Below are 10,997 nucleotides of genomic sequence, written 5' to 3'. Positions count from 1 at the left end.
GAAAGCAGTCTTCTACACATCCTCATCTCTGACCCTCATCTGATGGTAGCCTGATCGCAAATCTATCTTGGTGAACCAAGATGATCCCTGTAACTGGTCGAAGAGGTCGTCAATCCTCGAAAGTGGGTAACAGTTCTTCACCATCACCTTGTTCAGCTCCCGGTAATCTATACACATCCGATGCGACCCATCCTTCTTCTTCACGAACAAAATCGGGGCTCCCCAAGGTAAACTGCTCGGACTAAGGAATCCCTTGTCTAACAGATCATGTAGCTATGTAGACAACTCCTACATCTCAGAAGGAGCCAACCGATATAGTGCCTTGGCTATCAGAGCCGCACCGGGGACTAAGTCGATCCTGAACTCCACCTGCCTCTCCGGAGGTATCCCAGGTAGCTCCTCTAGAAATACGTCCGGATACTCTCACACCACTGGCACCTCACTCACAATCGCCTTTCCTACCTCTCGGGTATACATAACGTAGGCGACATACCCTGCGTAACCCTGCAGAAGGTAGTGGCTAGCCCTCGCCATCGAAGACATAGCTAGTCCACGCTGTAGCCTCTCGCCCTGAATCACCAGCTCCCCCCCCCCCAACTCGGGGTCCTGACACGTACCAACTGTTGAGCACAGTCGATCACCACCCCACTAGGGCTCATCCAATCCATGCCTATGATAACCTTGTGTAACGCCTGTGTTTCCGGGCTTGCCATTTTTAGCAATGTAATAGTCTAGGTTAACCTTTGTAACCCGTTTTGAAATAATAGAAGTGTATTATTTGAGTATTATGTGTTTTGTGCTTAATTGCTTAATTATGTGGTTTGATTAATTAAGAATAAAAATAAGCGTCAAAATTTAAGTGTAAAATAAACTTGATACCTTTGGTTAATGTTGTAGTAATTGAAACGAGGTTTCCGAATATATATAGAACGCCCAAATCTGACTTCGTATGAGGAAGTTATGATTTATTGAAGTTTCGACTTAGCGGTGTGCACCCCGAAATACTCGATTTGAGATCGAGCGGTTTTTAGTCGAAACAATCTAAACGAGGATCGAAGGTCTCGCTGTTGGTATCGAAGCGATGAAAAGTTAGGCGAGAACGGACGTCAAACGAAGAAGTTATGAATTTATAACGAAGTTTTTCTGCCCCGGCCTATTAAAAATAAATAATAAAAATAAAGTTAAAATTAGCCGACAGAGTCTAAACGAAAGTTGTAGAGCGTAGTCTCACCTTCGCGTGGATATAAAGAACGTCGAAAACAGAGTTCGTATGAAGAAGATATGAATTTCCAAAGTTTATTAAATAATTTGTATTTAATTTTAATTGGAAAATCCGGCATTATCCGAAGGGGAGTCAGCGATCCGATCCGAGGTACGCCCCGCGTACACCGAAGATGTCGACACTCGCAGCAAGTGGCTTCGGATGACGAACGCAGTGACTAATTCGGACCAGTACGCCCTGCGTACTCCGAGGCTCCAGCCTCCTATAAATAGGATGCGAGGGCAGCCGAGTTCTTTTGTTATTTTCTCTCTTCTCTCTCCCGTTTTGCATCGATTTGCATGCAAGAACTACCCCGAAGCCCCGATATTATTCTCGAGCCCCGAGGCAAGTCCCGAGATCCGGAAGATCCTGAGAAGTGCGGTTCCCGAGCCGAAGCTCTGCCTGCGAGAAGTTCTATTTTTGTGAAGATCTTCCAGATCTGCTAAGGATTACTACTTCTTCAAGTCGTAGTGCTGTCCGATCATCTTCTGATCAAGTGAGTGTATACTACCTTTCATAAACACGATAATAATACAAGTATGGTTTGAGTGTATTAAGTATATTGTTGTTTATATGTGTGAATGTGTATTCACTTTCTTCTATCTCATAGATATGATTTATTCTCTATGAAATACGTGTTATGTGTGTGTGTGCCTCATCTGTTATGTGGAATATGTATTGATTAAAGCATGCTATATAGGTTTTCAAAACTATGTATAAAAATGTATATTTTATCTACTAATATGTTGGGTAGAACATGGGTAGATAGTTGGTGTGTAATAAAACAGATGAGAGGCCTCGTTGTTGTTTGATTTAGTCATCTAGCGAAGTTTAGATGACGACCACAGACTTTTCTAGATAGTCTTGTGGAAACATTAGCAGGTTCACCACCTGTAGGTGTTAATGAACTTGGGTGTTCATTCGCTGTACTCCATCCCCTCATGGTTGCCTTATTTGACTTATATTGCTGAGGAACCCCCGAAGCATGTGTTGTCGTCCCGATGAAATATTCGTAGACTAGGTCCCTTATGTTAGTTGTTTTAGGGACATAAAGTGAGAATAACGGGAATGGGTAATTGGGTTATTGTTGGTTGGTGGAAATTAAATATGATTATTTATTGTGGGTTGAAAACCCTATATGCTCACCAGGCTCCCAAGCCTAACCTACTCAGTTTTATTTGTATTACAGGAAGTGGCGCGAGGGCATAAGATGGATGAACCATCAAGTTGTTTTGTTTACAAGTCTTTATATGTATATATTTGTTGAATGACTTGTAATGTTATTGTTTATGCTTATTGGTCTGTATCGGAACATGACACCCCGAGTTTTGATTATATAATGAAAATACATTTCTTTTATGAAATGCTTTGGTAAACATTGTTTTATCATGTTTTGTTTTTGGGAACAAATTCCGCAACTCTTTCAAATCAAAAGGATTTACTCTGAAATTATTTTAAAAGCATAAATGAAAATCGGTCTTTTCTGGCCGAGATTTTGGGGATGTCACAGTTGGTATCAAAGCATTAGTTTAACCGAACTAGGAATTTGTAGGATTTCTAGACTTAAACTTAAAATGCTAAGTGAAATTTTGAGATGTGTGTCTGTTATGTTTTAGACACGAGCACTAGTTTATTTTAGGAAAGTTGCCTAAAATGCTTTATGTGCTAAATTTTATATGTTTCCATATATGATATTATTTGTTCGGATCTATGGTCTGTTACCAACCGGATCTAGAAACCTTATGTGTGTAGGATTCTAAGTGTACGTCTACGATATTAGAACTAGCATGTAAACGTTTCGGAGTGATAAGGATGATTTGAATATCTATCGTGATTGAGGATCTAATTTCACCTTATTCGGTGTGTAGATCAAAATGGTGAGAACAAGAAGTGGAGTTGGAAATGCTGACGAAAACAGGAATCAACCACCAGTGATTGAACAAGTACCTGTCGTAGCAGCAGCACCTGAGCCAATAACCATGGCTGGTGTGCAAATGATGATTCAGACGATGTTGGATCGTCAGATGGATGAAACTAGACGGTTGCTTCAACAGAATCGTGAAGAACTGTCAATTCGTGTGGAGGAGCCTGAATTAAATGAAGGGCACTCGGAAGGTGGAAACTTCAGTGGGTCTGTTGCTCAAGCCAACCCACCGATAGTTAGGCAAAATAACCGTGATGGAAAGAATGATGGAATGGGATGTAAGTACAAGGACTTTCTAACTTGAAAACCGTAGACCTTCAATGGAAAGGAGGATCCGATTGGAGTTATGGATTGGATCTCCGAAATGGAGTTAGCCTTCATGACATGTGGCTATAGAGGCAAGTTGCAGACTATCTATGCAGTGCGTCAGTTTCGAGGTGGAGCCGTTCGTTGGTGGAACACTCTAGGGAAGACGTTAAGCCCTAATGAGCCACTACAATTGACATGGGCAGAGTTCTTGGTGCAGTTCAAGCGCAAGTTCTGTTCGGCTCAAAATTTATTGGAATTGGAGAACAAGTTTCTGACATTGACGAAGGGCAGCATGTCAGTTGATGAATACACCAATAACTTCACCGATAAGATGGAGTTTGCCTTGCGTATCGTTCCAGATGAGCTGACAAAGGTGGACTGATATGCGAAGGGACTCCCATGGGAGTATGAGGTGCCAGTACATCAGCCACATACTCTAGAGGCAGCTATCTGGGCTGCCAAGTCTGTTGAGAACATGATTAAGGGGAGAACCACCGACAAGGTTGAGGTTGGTGAGAAGAGAAAGTTTGAGGGAACATCTGGTTCTGGTAAGAAAAGCAAATTTTCGAAATCTGATTCGAAAAAGTTTGGAGGAAAAGGAGGCGAAGCGAAGTGGTGTGATAAGTGTAAGAAGAAGCACTTTGGGAAATGTGGCGAGAATGTAACCTGCTACAAGTGTGGAAAGGTTTGACATTTTGCCAATGAGTGTCCGAACAACAAAAGGATGTGTTTTGGTTGTAATGAAGAGGGGCATATTTTGAAAGACTGTCCAAAGAAGAAGGAGGCAGCTAGGCCCAACATTCCACCAAAGCCGAAGGCGAGAGCCTTCCAGATGACACTTGAGGCTGCGAAGGATGAAGCTGATGTCGCTTCAGGTACCTTACTTGTTAACGAATTACCTACTCAAATTTTGTTTGATTCTGGAGCCAACTACTCCTTTATTTCGCATGAGTTTGGTAGAAAACTAGCTTTGCCTGTTGATAGACTAGATAATGCTTTACTAGTCGAAGTTGCTAGTGGCAAGTTTGTACCTGTTAGTCATCGTATGAAAAACATCTTAATCGACCTTAATAGGAATAAGTTTCAAGAGGAATTATTGCCTATCGAACTTAATGGTTTCGACATCGTGTTGGGAATGGATTGGCTTAGCGCCAATGATGCCGAAATTTTATGAAAGAATAAGATAGTTAAAGTAAACCTGCTTGGGAAAGATTCGTTTATGGTGTATGGGGACAAACGCAGAGTGAATTCTGGAATCATTTCTCTAATGAAAGCCAGAAAGTGTTTGACTAAGGGATGTACATCATATTTAGCATTCGTGATCGATGCTAAGAAGGAAAAGAAGGTGATGCAGAGTATTCCAGTGGTGTGTGATTATCCGGAAGTATTTCCCGAAGATCTTCCTGGATTACCACCTGATAGACAAGTGGAGTTCAGAATAGACTTGCTACCAGCAACCACGCCAATAGCAAAAGCACCTTATCGATTAGCACCGACGGAGATGAAGGAGCTGATGATGCAACTTCAGGAGTTATTGGACAAAGGTTTCATTAGACCTAGTTCATCGCCTTGGGGAGCTCCGGTGTTATTTGTGAAGAAGAAAGATGGAAGTATGAGAATGTGCATCGATTACAGAGAGCTGAACAAGGCAACAATAAAGAATAGATATCCGTTGTCGAGGATTGATGACCTATTTGATCAATTGCAAGGTTCGAGCTATTTCTCGAAGATCGATCTAACGTCAGGATATCATCAGCTAAAAGTAAGAGAGCAAGATATAGAGAAGACTGCATTCAGAACGCGATATGGACACTACGAGTTCTTGGTTATGTCGTTTGGACTAACCAATGCTCGGGCAACATTTATGGATTTAATGAATAGGGTTTGTAATCCGTTCCTTGATAAATCCGTGATAGTGTTCATAGACGACATTCTGATTTACTCGAAAAGCCAGGAGGAGCATGGCAGACACTTGCGAGAAGTGTTAGAAGTTTTGAAGCAGGAGAAGCTGTATGCAAAGTTCTCTAAGTGTGATTTTTGGATTCGTGAAGTCCAATTCTTGGGTCACGTGGTCAACCAAGAAGGGATAATGGTTGATCCGACAAAGATTGAAGCTGTAATGAAGTGGGAACAACCGAAAAGTCCCACGGAGATTCGAAGCTTTTTAGGATTAGCCGGATATTACCGAAGGTTTATCCAAGGCTTATCTTCGATTGCTACTCCATTAACAGCTTTGACCCACAAAGGAGCTACTTATGCTTGGAGTGATAAGCATAAAGAAGCATTCGAGAAGCTAAAGAAGAAGCTATGCGAGGCACCGAGACTTTCTTTACCCGATGGAGTTGAAGACTTCGTTGTTTATAGCGATGCGTCTGGGGTTGGATTGGGTTGTGTTTTGACCCAAAGAGAAAAGGTGATAGCATATGCGTCTCAACAACTGAAGGAGCATGAAAAGAATTACCCGACTCATGATTTGGAGTTGGCAGCGGTAGTTTTCGCTCTGAAAATATGGAGGCATTACCTCTATGGCACGAAGTGCAAACTTTTTACTGATCATAAGAGTCTCCAATATCTCTTTAATCAGAAGGAATTGAATATGAGGCAACGACGCTGGCTATAATTACTTAAAGACTACGACTGCGAGATACTTTACCACCCCGGTAAAGCTAATGTTGTTGCTGATGCTCTCAGTCGGAAAGTCAATCTTGAAAGGAAAAGGCCAAGAGCATTGAGAATTGAAGTTGTCTCGACTATTTTGGAAAGTATAAAGAAAGCTCAAAGCGAAGCTTCTGAAAAGAATGACCGAAAGGAGGAACGTTTGGGCAAAACGTTGGTGTTCGGTGCAAACAGTCATGGACTGAAGGTGTTCCAAGATCGGATTTGGATACCTAAGACAGGAGGAGTCAGAGATCTTCTAATGGAAGAAGCTCACAAGATGTGACATCCCTAAAATCTCGGCCAGAAAAGACCGATTTTCATTTATGCTTTTAAAATAATTTCAGAGTAAATCCTTTTGATTTGAAAGAGTTGCGGAATTTGTTCCCAAAAAGAAAACATGATAAAACAATGTTTACCAAATCATTTCATAAAAGAAATGTATTTTCATTATATAATCAAAACTCGGGGTGTCATGTTCCGATACAGACCAATAAGCATAAACGATAACATTACAAGTCATTCAATAAATATATACATATACAGACTTGTAAACAAAACAACTTGATGGTTCATCCATCTTATGCCCTCGTGCCACTTCCTGTAATACAAATAAAACTGAGTGGGTCAGGCTTGGGAGCCTGGTGAGCATATAGGGTTTTCAACCCACAATAAATAATCATATTTAATTTCCACCAACCAACAATAACCCAATTACCCATTCCCGTTATTCTCACTTTATGTCCCTAAAACAACTAACATAAGGGACCTAGTCTAAGAATATTTCATCGGGACGACAACACATGCTTCGGGGGTTCCTCAGCAATATAAGTCAAATAAGGCAACCATGAGAGGGATGGAGTACAGCGAATGAACACCCAAGTTCATTAACACCTACAGGTGGCGAACCTGCTAATGTTTCCACAAGACTATCTAGAAAAGTCTGTGGTCGTCATCTAAACTCCGCTAGATGACTAAATCAAACAACAACGAGGCCTCTCATCTGTTTTATTACACACCAACTATCTACCCATGTTCTACCCAACATATTAGTAGATAAAATATACATTTTTATACATAGTTTTGAAAACCTATATAGCATGATTTAATCAATACATATTCCACATAACAGATGAGGCACACACACACATAACACGTATTTCTTAGAGAATAAATCATATCTATGAGATAGAAGAAAGTGAATACACATTCACACATATAAACAACAATATACTTAATACACTCAAACCATACTTGTATTATTATCGTGTTTATGAAAGGTAGTATACACTCACTTGATCAGAAGATGATCGGACAACACTACGACTTGCAGAAATAGTAATCCTCAGCAGATCTGGAAGATCTTCACAAAAATCGAACTTCTCGCGGGCAGAGCTTCGGCTCGGGAACCGCACTTCTCGGGATCTTCGGGATCTCGGGACTTGCCTCGGGGCTCGAGAATAATACCGGGGATTTGGGGTATTTTTGGCATGCAAATCGATGCAAAACGGGAGAGAGAAGAGAGAAAATAGCAAAAGAACTCAGTTGCCCTCGCATCCTATTTATAGGAGGCTGGAGCCTCGGAGTACGCGGGGCGTACGCCAGTACGCAGGGCGTACTGGTCCGAATTCGTGATTGCGTTCGTCATCCGAAGCCACTTGCTGTGAGTGTCGACATCTTTGGTGTACGCGGGGCGTACTTCGGATCGGATCGCTGACTCCCCTTCGGATAATGCCGGATTTTCCAATTAAAATTAAATACAAATTATTTAATAAACTTCGTAAATTCATATCTTCTTCATACGAATTCCGTTTTCGACGTTCTTTATATCCACGCGAAGGTGAGACTATGCTCTACAACTTTCCTTTAGACTCCGTCGGCTAATTTTAAATTTATTTTTATTATTTATTTTTAATAGGCCGGGACAGAAAAACTTCGTTATACATTCATAACTTCTTCGTTTGACGTCCGTTCTCGCCTAACTTTTCATCACTTCGATACCAACAACGAGACCTTCGATCCTCGTTTAGATTGTTTCGACTAAAAACTGCTCGATCTCAAATCGAGTATTTCGGGCTGCACACCGCAAAGTCGAAACTTCAATAAATCATAACTTCCTCATACGAAGTCAGATTTGGGCGTTCTATATATATTCGGAAACCTCGTTTCAACTACTACAACATTAACCAAAGATATCAAGTTTATTTTACACTTAACCTTTGACGCTTATTTTTATTCTTAATTAATCAAACCACATAATTAAGCAATTAAGCACAAAACACATAATACTCAAATAATACACTTCTATTATTTCAAAACGGGTTACAAAGGTTAACCTAGACTATTACATTGCTAAAAATGGCAAGCCCGGAAACACAGGCGTTACAATTCTCTCCACCTTAGAATGATTCCGTCCCTGGAATCAAACATCAACAAACAAATGCGGATAGCGACTCAACATGTCACTCTCCATCTCCCAAGTGAGATTCGGCCCATTCGTGTGTTTCCATCGGACAAGCACTAATCCATCCATTTTGCATTGCAACTTCATAGTCTTTCGGTCAACAATTTCCTCTGGTTCTTCAATCAACCTTTTTATTCTCATCAATTCTCAATTCAAAAATTGGAATTATGTCGGGAACTTCTCCCGTGAACTTCCTCAAATAACACACATGAAAAGTGTTGTGAATTCCATTCAGTTCTTCGGGTAATTCGAGCTTGTAAGCTTGGTTCCCAATTCTATGAAGAACTTTAAACGGTCCAATAAACCTTGGACTCAACTTTCCCCTTTTACCAAATCTTATAAGTCCCTTCCACGGCGAGACTTTAAGCAAAACCGAATCTCCAATTTCAAAAGTCATCGGTCTTCGCTTCTTGTCAGCATAGCTCTTTTGACGATCTTGAGCTGCTAACATTCTTTCTCTAATTATTTTCAACTTTTCAGCAGTTTGATGAACCATTTCCGGTTCTATAAACTGCTTTTCCCCTGCCTCAAGCCAACAAGACGACGTACGACAATTATGTCCGTACAAAGCTTGATAAGGTGCGATCTTAATGATTGAGTGAAAACTATTATTATAGGAAAATTCTACCAAAGGTAAATGTTCATCCCAATTACCTAGGAATTCCAGAGTACATGCTCTCAGCATATCTTCAAGTGTTTGTATTGTTCTTTCACTCTGACCATCAGTCTGCAGATGGTAAGTTGTACTTAAACACAACTTGGTACCCAATTCCTCTTGTAGACTTTTCCAAAACCTCGAGGTGAAACGGCTATCACGATCCGACACAATCGTTAACAGAACACCGTGAAGCCTCACAATTTCCTTCACGTAAGAATTCGCAAGCTTCTCGATAGACCATTTATCCTTGGCTACTATGAAATGCGCACTCTTAGTGAATCGATCAACGACCACCCAAATCATGTCGTGACCATTCTTTGTTCGGGGAAGTTTAGTGACAAAATCCATAGCAATGTCTTCCCACTTACCTATAGGCACAGGCAATGGTTCTAAACTCCCGTACGGTTTCTTATGTTGTGTCTTTACTCTCGCACAAGTCACACACTCAGCCACATACTTTGCAACATCAAGCTTCATTGTCGGCCACCCAGTAGTAGGGTTTCAGGTCCCTATACATTTTAGTGCTACCGGGATGAATCGAGTATATGGTCTTGTGTAACGCCTGTGTTTCCGGGCTTGCCATTTTTAGCAATGTAATAGTGTAGGTTAACCTTTGTAACCCGTTTTGAAATAATAGAAGTGTATTATTTGAGTATTATGTGTTTTGTGCTTAATTGCTTAATTATGTGGTTTGATTAATTAACAATAAAAATAAGCGTCAAAATTTAAGTGTAAAATAAACTTGATAATTAAGCAATTGTGTCGGATCGTACGGGAGTTTAGAACCATTGCTTGTGCCTATGGGTAAGTGGGAAGACATTGCTATGGATTTTGTCACTAAACTGCCCCGAACAAAGAATGGTCACGACATGATTTGGGTGGTCGTTGATCGATTCACTAAGAGTGCGCATTTCATAGCAGCCAAGGAGAAATGGTCTATGGAGAAGCTTGCAAATTCTTACGTGAGGGAAATTGTGAGGCTTCACGGTGTTCCGTTAACGATTGTGTCGGATTGTGATAGTCGTTTCACCTCAAGGTTTTGGAAAAGTCTACAAGAGGAATTGGGTACCAAGTTGTGTTTAAGTACAGCTTACCATCCGCAGACTGATGGCCAGAGTGAAAGAACAATACAAACACTTGAAGATATGCTGAGAGCATGTACTCTGGAATTCCTAGGTAATTAGGATGAACATTTACCTTTGGTAGAATTTTCCTATAATAATAGTTTTCACTCAAGCATTAAGATGGCACCTTATCAAGCTTTGTACGGACAGAAGTGTCGTACGCCGTCTTGTTGGCTTGAGGCAGGGAAAAAGCAATTTATAGGACCAGAAATGGTTCATCAAACTGCTGAAAAGTTGAAAATAATTAGAGAAAGAATGTTAGCAGCTCAAGATCGTCAAAAGAGCTATGTTGACAAGAAGCGAAGACCGATGACTTTTGAAATTGGAGATTCGGTTTTGCTTAAAGTCTCGCCGTGGAAGGGACTTATAAGATTTGGTAAAAGGGGAAAGTTGAGTCCAAGGTTTATTGGACCGTTTAAAGTTCTTCAGAGAATTGGGAACCAAGCTTACAAGCTCGAATTACCCGAAGAACTGAATGGAATTCACAACACTTTTCATGTGTGTTATTTGAGGAAGTTCACGGGAGAAGTTCCCGACATAATTCCAATTTCTAAATTGAGAATTGATGAGAACAAAAGGTTGATTGAAGAACCAGAGGCAAT

The sequence above is a fragment of the Lactuca sativa genome, chromosome 4 (assembly GCF_002870075.4).
Source record: "Lactuca sativa cultivar Salinas chromosome 4, Lsat_Salinas_v11, whole genome shotgun sequence".
Classification (NCBI taxonomy): Eukaryota; Viridiplantae; Streptophyta; class Magnoliopsida; order Asterales; family Asteraceae; genus Lactuca; species Lactuca sativa.
This window is presented reverse-complemented; position numbering follows the sequence as displayed.